The sequence below is a fragment of the Myotis myotis genome, unplaced genomic scaffold (assembly GCF_014108235.1).
Source record: "Myotis myotis isolate mMyoMyo1 unplaced genomic scaffold, mMyoMyo1.p scaffold_m19_p_9, whole genome shotgun sequence".
Lineage (NCBI taxonomy): Eukaryota > Metazoa > Chordata > Mammalia > Chiroptera > Vespertilionidae > Myotis > Myotis myotis.
The window spans coordinates 20,069,311-20,078,255 of NW_023416401.1; positions in this window are offsets into that span (position 1 = coordinate 20,069,311).

Here is an 8,945-nt window from a genome sequence, read left to right on the forward strand (position 1 = left end):
TTATTAATGTGTAAAGCTGAATTAAAGAGGCCTTCTTGGCTTTTAAACATTTCAATGGAGTTCCCATCTGTTAATGAAAACTCGTGTCTCCCCCTTAATTTTGAGGGCCTGAGTTCTGAGTACTCATTACTTTGAGGTTAAGTGAAAATTGTGGCTGGAGGACGCACCCTATCTGAGGAATGCCCAGCCTGCCAGGTCCCAGTGGACCCTGCCTGGGGCAATGTACTCATACTTATCTGATTGTCTTACTTCTAACTATGCTCCAATAAATCAGGGCTTATAACAAGTCTGCCAGACCTGTGGTGGCCATAAAACCCAACTCTAGGCTGGTCTGTCTTGCATTGTTTTTCTGCTAACTATCTCTCCACAGGCACAAACTCAGCCCCCCCCGCACCCCCCCCCCCCCCCCCAAAAAAAAGGACTTCCATGACTAAAACTACAGCAAGAAGACATTAAGGAGAGTGGAGGGTTCAGGCAGCAGTCTTGCTGTCCAGCTGCTGTCTTCTAACAGTCTTTGATACATTTAACAAGCAGTTATTGGGCCCTCTTTTTCCAGGCATTGTACCAGATCAGTGTCATCGACTAAATCATATCCTCCCAAAATTCATATATTAAAGTCCTAACTCCCAGTACCTCAGAATATGGCTGTATTTAGAGTAAAAATTACTTTATGGAGGTAATTAAGTTAAAAGAGGTCATTAGTGTGGGCTCTAATCCAATACTACTGGTGTCCTTGTAAGAAAAGGAAGATTTGGATATAAACACCAACAGAGGGAAGACGATGTGAAGACACTGGAAGGAAACAACCATACATACCAACCAAGGAGTGGCCTGGGACAGATCTTCTTTATGACCCTTCGAAGGAACCAATCCTGCTGACACCTTGACCCTGGGCTTTCAGATTCCAGAACTGTGAGAAAAATAGACATTCATCCATCTTTATTTCTTAGATTTATATCCATTAAAATTGTTGTGTGCAAGTGTATACAGTTCTATGAGTTTTAACACATGTACAGATTCATGTAACCACCAAAACAATCATAATACAAATAGTTCCATCATCCCAGAGAATGTGCTCGGCTGCTCCTTTGTAGTCAAATCTTCCCTTACCCCTAACTTCTTGCAACCACTTCTCTCTTCTCCTGGTAGGTATAAATTTAACAAGGTCCTCATGACCTTTGTCCTCTGGTGTTACACCCTAAGTCATCTTCTCCATCTTGGGTGTGGGCATGACCTGTGACTTCTAGCCAACAGAATATGGCCAACGTATACAGTGTCACTTTCTTAGGTAGGTTGTGTTACATAGCAAAGGTCAGTCCCCTGATTATACTATCCTATATAATGAAAGGCCAATATGCAAATTGTCCCCTCAGGAGTTTGACCGGGAGTCCGACCACTCGATATGACATGTGCTGACCACCAGGGGGGACACAGAACAAAGGAAGGCCCGGCTGGCAGCCAGCAGCCAGGGGAAGGAAGGCCTCGATCGGCCCTGATCGCCAGCCAGGCCTAGGGACCCTACCCGTGTATGAATTTCATGCACCAGGCCTCTAGACCTAGCAGACTAGAGCAAGAGATACTCTCTTGCTGGCCTGGAAGAAACAAACAATTGTGTGAAACTGCCTAGGAAAAGGCCATGTGGCAGAAAACTGGGCAGCCCTCTAGAACCTGAGGCTGGCCTCCAGCCAATAGCCAGTAAGAAGCCAGGCACTCAATCATAGAGCTGCAAATGAATTCTGCCAACAACTTGGATGAGATTCTTCCCTGGTTGAGCCTTCCGATGAGAGCAGCCTGGCTGACACATTGATTGTAGCTTGTGAGATCCTATCCATGTGTATTGCTTTAAGCTACTAAGTTTGTGGAACTTTATTATGAAGCAATAGAAAACGAATATACCTCCTTATAGTGTTGCCTTTTCCAGGTGCCATATTAATGGACTCGTGCACCATGCAAACTTTTGAGATTGGCTCTTTTCACTTAGCATAATACCTTTGTAAGTAAATTCATATATATCAAAAGCCATTACTCATTCTGGTTTCGATTAAAATGGCATAAGTACCCTTTACCCTGTTATTCCCATTTTTGACTAAAAATGACAGCCAAAATATCTGAAGGTGCTATTAAGGACTTTAGAGTGGTGGGGGGCGGGGGGGGGGGGGAGGGATGGTAGCAGGAAGATTGGAGAGGAAAGCCAAAAGTCCAAATAAGATTGATTCATGGGTGAATTTCCCATGTTTTTTCACCCTCCTACAATGTCCCCCCAAGGTCTATAATCAAAATGAGACTGAACCCCAGAACTGTGCTCCGGGGGTGGAGAGAAAGAACTCCAAGAGAAACACTCTCTTTCAGGTCTGAGAATGGAAAGGGGAACCACAAACATCGGAAAGAATAGAGGAACTTCTTGTTTTTAGTTATATCCATTCTCTTCACCTAACCTTCCAGGCAGCCCTATGGCAGTGGTAGTGACAGCAATGTCAGCAGAAGCTGAACAGGCACCTAAAACTCTGAGGGAAGGGAACCCTTCTCTCTGACCAAAGAGACTATGGTCCAAGAGGTATGGAGAATTTGCATTCCTTTTTTATCTCTGTCTGTCCTCCACCTGCCTGGCTTTGGAGATAGACACAGCAATATGCCACAGAGTAGGAAACTGCAGCTTCAGCTTTCTAGCCAGCAGGCTAGAACAGGTCCCCAGGGCCAGAAAATGTCACAGTGATCATGGTATAAAGGAAACTCAAAGAGCAATACAATAAAGTTGCATGTGAACACCTTGGTTCATTCCTGAGCTACAGATTCATAGATCTGACCCTAGACAGCATAGCAAAAGCTTTGAGGATTAAACTATAGCCCAGATCTCAGGCTGGCCACTGGAAGGTAGGTTCATAAAACATCTGAATAGCACTTTAAAAACTGGAAAAACTACCCTGACTGGGTGGCTCAGTTGATAGGAGCATTGCCTCGTACACCAAAAGGTTTTCATTTTGATTCCTAGTCAGGGCACATACCTAGGTTGTGAGTTCAATCCCTGGTTGGGGCACATATGAGAGGCAACTGATCAATGTTTCTCTCTTCCCCTTCCTCTCTTTCTAAAGTCAATAAAAACATATCCTTGGGTGAAGATAAAAAAAATTTTTTTTAAACCCCCCAAACTGAAAACTGAGCTGACATTAAAAGCACAACTCACTGAAGGCAGCCATTGCCTGCTGAAACAAACAAACAAAATCAATACTCTCCCTAGGAATTAAACAAGACCCAGAGTCTCAAAACAATATTTAAAATGCCCCAAATGAAAAAGCAGGAAAATCAACAACTCACAAAGATAAAGATAATCAACCCCAAGAGGACACATAGGATTTGTGACCTTCTGCTCAGCCAGGGCCTGGAGGGGATGCTGCGTTCTGGGTGTCGTATGGAAGGAGTTTTCACAAGCTCCTGCCTGACCCATGTGGCCAGTTCCCTGGGGCAGGGTTCTGGTTTGCTCCTGGGGAACTAATGGTCCCACCTGAAACATTTTCCTCCTCAGTAGTCACAGTTCAGCTGCTGTCAGGGCCTCTCTGCATAAGTACAAATTCAACTTGCCTAACCCCTCACTAAGTAGGACAGGTACACTCCATGGAGAAAGCTGTACTAATATATTTGGAATTAACTAAAGTGATGACATTATATCTAAAATTATTCAAAATAGATCAAAATAGTTTAAAAGAGATATGGCTGTTTTAACACATTTAAGGCTCTGGCCAGTGTTGCTCAGTGACTAGAGTGTTGGCTGATACACCAAAGGAGTCATGGGTTTGATTCCCAGTCAAGGGCACATATCTGGGTTGCTGGTTCGATCCCCAGCCTATTCAGGGTGCATGCAGGAGGCCACCAATTGATGTGTCTCTCGCACATCAATGTTTCTATCTCTCTCTTTCTTTTCTTCTCCCTCCCTTCCTCCCTCCCTTACACTCTCTAAAAATCAGTGGAAAAAATATCCTTGAGTGAGGATTAACAAAAACAAAACAAAAACACATTTAAGGATATAAGACAGGGGTGGGCAAACTTTTTGACTCGAGGGCCACAATGGGTTCTTAAACTGGACCGGAGGGCCTGAATAAAAGCATGGATGGAGTGTTTGTGTGAACTAATATAAATTCAAAGTAAACATCATTACATAAAAGGGTACGGTCTTTTTTTTTTTTTTTTAGTTTTATTCATTTCAAACGGGCTGGATCCGGCCCGCGGGCCGTAGTTTGCCCACGGCTGATATAAGAGAACCTGGAGTGGGAGTTTTGCTCAAACTGACAGTGGTAAGTGATGAAGGACAAGGTGTAGAATGCAGCTTTCCTATTAAAAATACAGGGGAGAAGTGACTCTGAACCACCTTAGTAGCAGTGGGTTGCCATGGTAACGCAGGAAAACTGATCTGAATTAGGAGGCAGTCATACAGGTTGGACCTTACCAGAGGAAAAGGAGATCAGTGGGTGAAGGGAAAGGGGGAGAGGAGGGAGGTGTAGGGCTGGGAAGGAGGGGGGGGGGGATGGGTCCTCATACAGGGAGGAGGAAAGGAAGGGAGAGGAGGAGTTCAGGACCCTATCTAGGTAGCGAGAGCTCCCTCCAGGTTTTTCTCTTCTTCATCATCTTTTTTTCTTTTTAATTCTCTCACTAAGACTGGTACTGAACTGGCAGGTGAGGTTGTTCTCTGTGTCTTGGATTCAGTCCTTCACTCACTCAGCCAGTAGTGACTGCTGTGGCAGTCAGGGCTGCTGCCAGGGCCTGGGACAGGAGTGCCCGTCAGCCTCTCAGATTCTCCCCCGAGTCACTGACAGCCTGGATCTGGGCTGGTGTCTGCTAAGTGCTGGCCCCCAGTTCTGGAAGGCTCTCATTCAGAAGCCGCCTGAGGGCGTAGGTCCGGCTCTCTCTTGTTTGTTTTCAGCTTTAGAAAAGATAAACCAAACAAGAGGTAGAGAGATGTGGTAAAAGTATTTCCAATCTTCTAAAAGCAAAAAGAACATAAGGCCAGTCACCACCGAAATCGCTGCTGGGCTGAGGGGGACACAGAGTAGGAGGAAAGGAAAGGAGATAAAACAGTCTTTCAAGCATGCTATTGCCAGGTCAGGTCTAAAGTGGTGAAAGACAAAAACCAGATCACTTGTGTTCAAGACCCGGATCTGCTACTTGCTAGCAAGGTGGGACCTTGGCAAGTTACTTAATTCTTGATGCTTCAGTTTTCTCATCTGTAAAAAAGGAGTAGTAGTTGTTCTATCTTACAGAGTTGCTGAGAGGTTTAAAAAGGATAAAGTGTTAAAATATAATAAGCACTCAATATCCAATAACCCATGACTGGGTATGTTATTGCCATAATCCATCCAGGGAGCCACAATCAGGCCCTTGGCGATCAGGCAGGATGTCACTGAGCCTATAGAGGAGGCCAGGGGTCACTGCCTTTTGTCTTTCAGATGGTGAAATATATGGTACTTAGCATCTGGCTGCATAGAGTTTTGTTACCTCTGATGGAGTTAAATGATTATACCATTTATTTATTCTTGTTTTCTTAACAAAAGATCAATCTGTTTAAGAAAACATGAACTTATAGCCTTGGAAAATTATAAATTCCTGCAAGTGGAAGAGGTCAAAATGTAACTTAGTGAATTTATTCAGGAAAATAATTTCTAGGACATGTGTCTCAGCACCAAGGTGCTCTCCAACTAATCTCTCTTCTTTGTGAATTTAAGCCAAAAGATGGTCAGATATGTTCTGATGCTTGTCACTGCTCCAGACCAGAGCCCTCTGAGCACCAGGATCGGGGCTTGACTCCTAGTCCCCAGCACACCACCAGGCATATGTTAGGTGTTCAATAAACATTCAATACATGGGTAACGAAATGATCAAATGTGCAAGATTTCACCTCCATAGAGTGCATCTCTTTAATATTGGCATTAGGGTTCTCAGGTTCCCCAAGACAGAAATCAAAAGGGAACCCCAGCCCTAGCTGGTTTAGCTCAGTGGATAGAAAGTCGGCCTGTGGAATGAAGGGTCCGGGGTTCAATTCCAGTCAAGGGCACATGTCTAGGTTGCAGGCTCAATCCCTGGTAGGGGGCATGCAGGAGGCAGCCAATGAATGATTCTCTCTCATCATTGATGTTTCTATCTCTCCCTCTCCCTTCCTCTCTGAAGTCAATAAAAATATATTTTTTAAAAAAGGAACCCCAGAGAAATTTCCAGACAGATTTTATTAAGCTTACTAGAGGCCTGATGCACAAAATTCTACAAGAGTAGGCCTTCCTTCTGGCTGCCGGCACCGGCTTCCCCCTGGGACCAGGAACCCAGGCTTTCCTCTGGCCACCAGCAGGTACCTGGAACCTGGGCTTCCCTCAAAGCCCTGGCTTCGTCCAGAAGGTCATCTGGAAGGACATCTGGTCTAATTAGCATATTAAGCTTTTATTATTATAGATGCTCAAGCTGTTCCAAAGCAGTGCTATTTTCACAGCCATGCTGTGTTACCATTGAGCTGTTGGTACTAAATAAAGTTTCCTTCTTTACTGCACCCACAATTGGACATTCCTGTTGGCATTAAATTGGTCCATTGGTTGACACTATTGACAGATAAAAAAAATAAACATTTATTTTAGATAGGTGATAGACAGATTTATTATAAGGAATTGGCTCCTGAGGTTATGGAGCTGAAAAGCCTCAAGATCTGCAGTCAGCAAGCTGGGACTCAGGAGAGCGGATGGTGTAGGCACCAGTATGATGGTGGAAGCTGCAGTCTGAAAGCCTGCAGGCTTGGAGACCCAAGAGCCGATGTTTCTGTTTGAGTCCAAAGGCAGGTGAAGACCAATGTGCCAGGCGTTGTTGGTTTTTTCCCCCTAGTCACTGGTGGGTCAGCCTTTTTGTTCTATTCGGGCCTTCAACTGATTGGATGATGCCCACCCTCATGGGGGAGGAGGAGCCATCTGCTTTACTCAGTTTGCAGATTCAAACGTTAATCTTACTCAGAAACACCCTCACAGACACACCCAGAATTATGTTTGATCAAATATCTAGGCATCCATGGCCCAGTCAAACTGACACATAGAATTAATCATCGCACGGGGTTTAGGCTAAAGACCTAAAGAAGGGCCCGGATGCAGCCAGCGACGGAAGGTGTAGACCAGTGAAAAACAGATGTCGAAACAGGAAGGACCCAGCGTGGCCACTGCAGCCCTGTGTCTATTGCCTTTGGCCTGGAGCACTGTGTTCCTATTTTTGAAAGTTCTTAGTAGGGGAAGTTCTGTGCAGGACCACATGAGAGGCGGAACCTAAGTGCTGGGTTAAAGCACTCTCTGCTCGGCCAGCTAGATATGGGGCCTTGGAAGCAGAGGGAGTCTTTGAGGCCAGGAACCAGAGGCGCCTTTCTTAAGGGCTCTTTGCCCAGTCCACACAATGGAAAGAGGCTAAAGGAAGTCACTTGGAAAATCTGCACAGGAATTGGGACATGACCCAGGAGGGTCAAGGTCGTCCAGGCTGGTTGGTGCCACATTCAGGGCTGGCTTCAGTGGTCTGCGACCTGGGCAGTAAACACAGGGTCCATACATAAGTGGCTAATGTTTGATTGAATACTCTGCTGTCACTAAAGTCATAGTAGTTCTGAACAAGAGGGTCTGCATTGTCATTTTGTACTGAGCCTCACATAGGATGTAGCCTGTCCCGGCCATGTGGTCTGCAGCCCTAGCTGGGGAAACCCATGCTAGACTTAAAGAAACAGACGGAGTTAAAATGGACCCACGAGACCCCTTGGTCCGGACCCATTGCCGGCACAGCACACCTGATCAGGCTGGCTTAGAACCGGGCAATTAAGGACTTCTTTTGCAATTAGATTATGCTAGTAAATTTTAAAATAGAAAGATCAGCCTCTCCTTCCCCTAAACATGAACCTTGTGTGTGGCTCTCCTCCATGCTAGAGTTGGGGGAGACACATGGGGGGATGTGTTGTGGGTGGCGTGGAGCCAGAAGGTGGTCCCTGGACAGAGGCAGGGAGGAAACTGGCTCCAGGAAGTCCTAGAGGAGAAATGTGTGGGTTGCTCTGACTTGCCAGGAATTCCATTATAATTTTCCATATCCTCGCTCCCCCTGTTGTACTTGCTTTATGCCCAGCGTAAGTCTTCAAGCTGCAAGAAATAGCAGCATTCAAGCATTAATGGAGAAGTTTAAAGTACCTGTATTAAATAGTGAATGTACTATTACTTGGCCACTCTTAAGATATATTTTTCCTGTTTGGCTTTGTGCTTTGTAACATTATTGTTTTCTACTGGTTTGCATATGTATAACAGGTTCCTTTTAACATGGTTTTTATGTAAAACGGATCTCTAGCCTACCTGCAAATCTGCTTTTGAAACACAACTTGTTGGTAAGCTGTGCATGCTTAAATTTAGTAGAATGCTGGTTTTTTTGCAGTCCCCAAAATAGTCACAAAACAAGAATAGCCTAAATATATCCTTAGGAGAATTACAGAGGTAACCAGTCTCCAGAGGGGCCTCAGTAATTAGCAGATGACGACTGGGAATATTCTGGGTAGAGTGGCTTTATGCAGTTTTCAGAGTTTCTGTTTCATTTCAGGCCATGCAATCACATTTGACTCCATGCCACTTGTGTGAGGTTGCTGGAACAAGCTACTGGTGTCTATTCTGACAGTCAGGAAAACCAAAGCCTTGGATAGATGTGCCCTGGCTAGTCTAAGGCCATATATGAGCTGAAGGAATTGTCTGACCCCTGTTCGCCTGAGGATGTGAGGAAGCTAATGTTGCCTTCTGGCTCAAGTAGCCCTCCTCTTTACCAGTCTGATCTCTGATTATTTTTGGTTTTGACTTCTTTATCTGGGCTAAGGTTTTGCAAGAATAGTCTCTACACATTTTTTCCTTCCTGCGTTTTCCATTTTTTCAGTCTCCTGTCTGGGCTGGGGTTGGCCCTGGTTCATTTCCCCTTGGGAA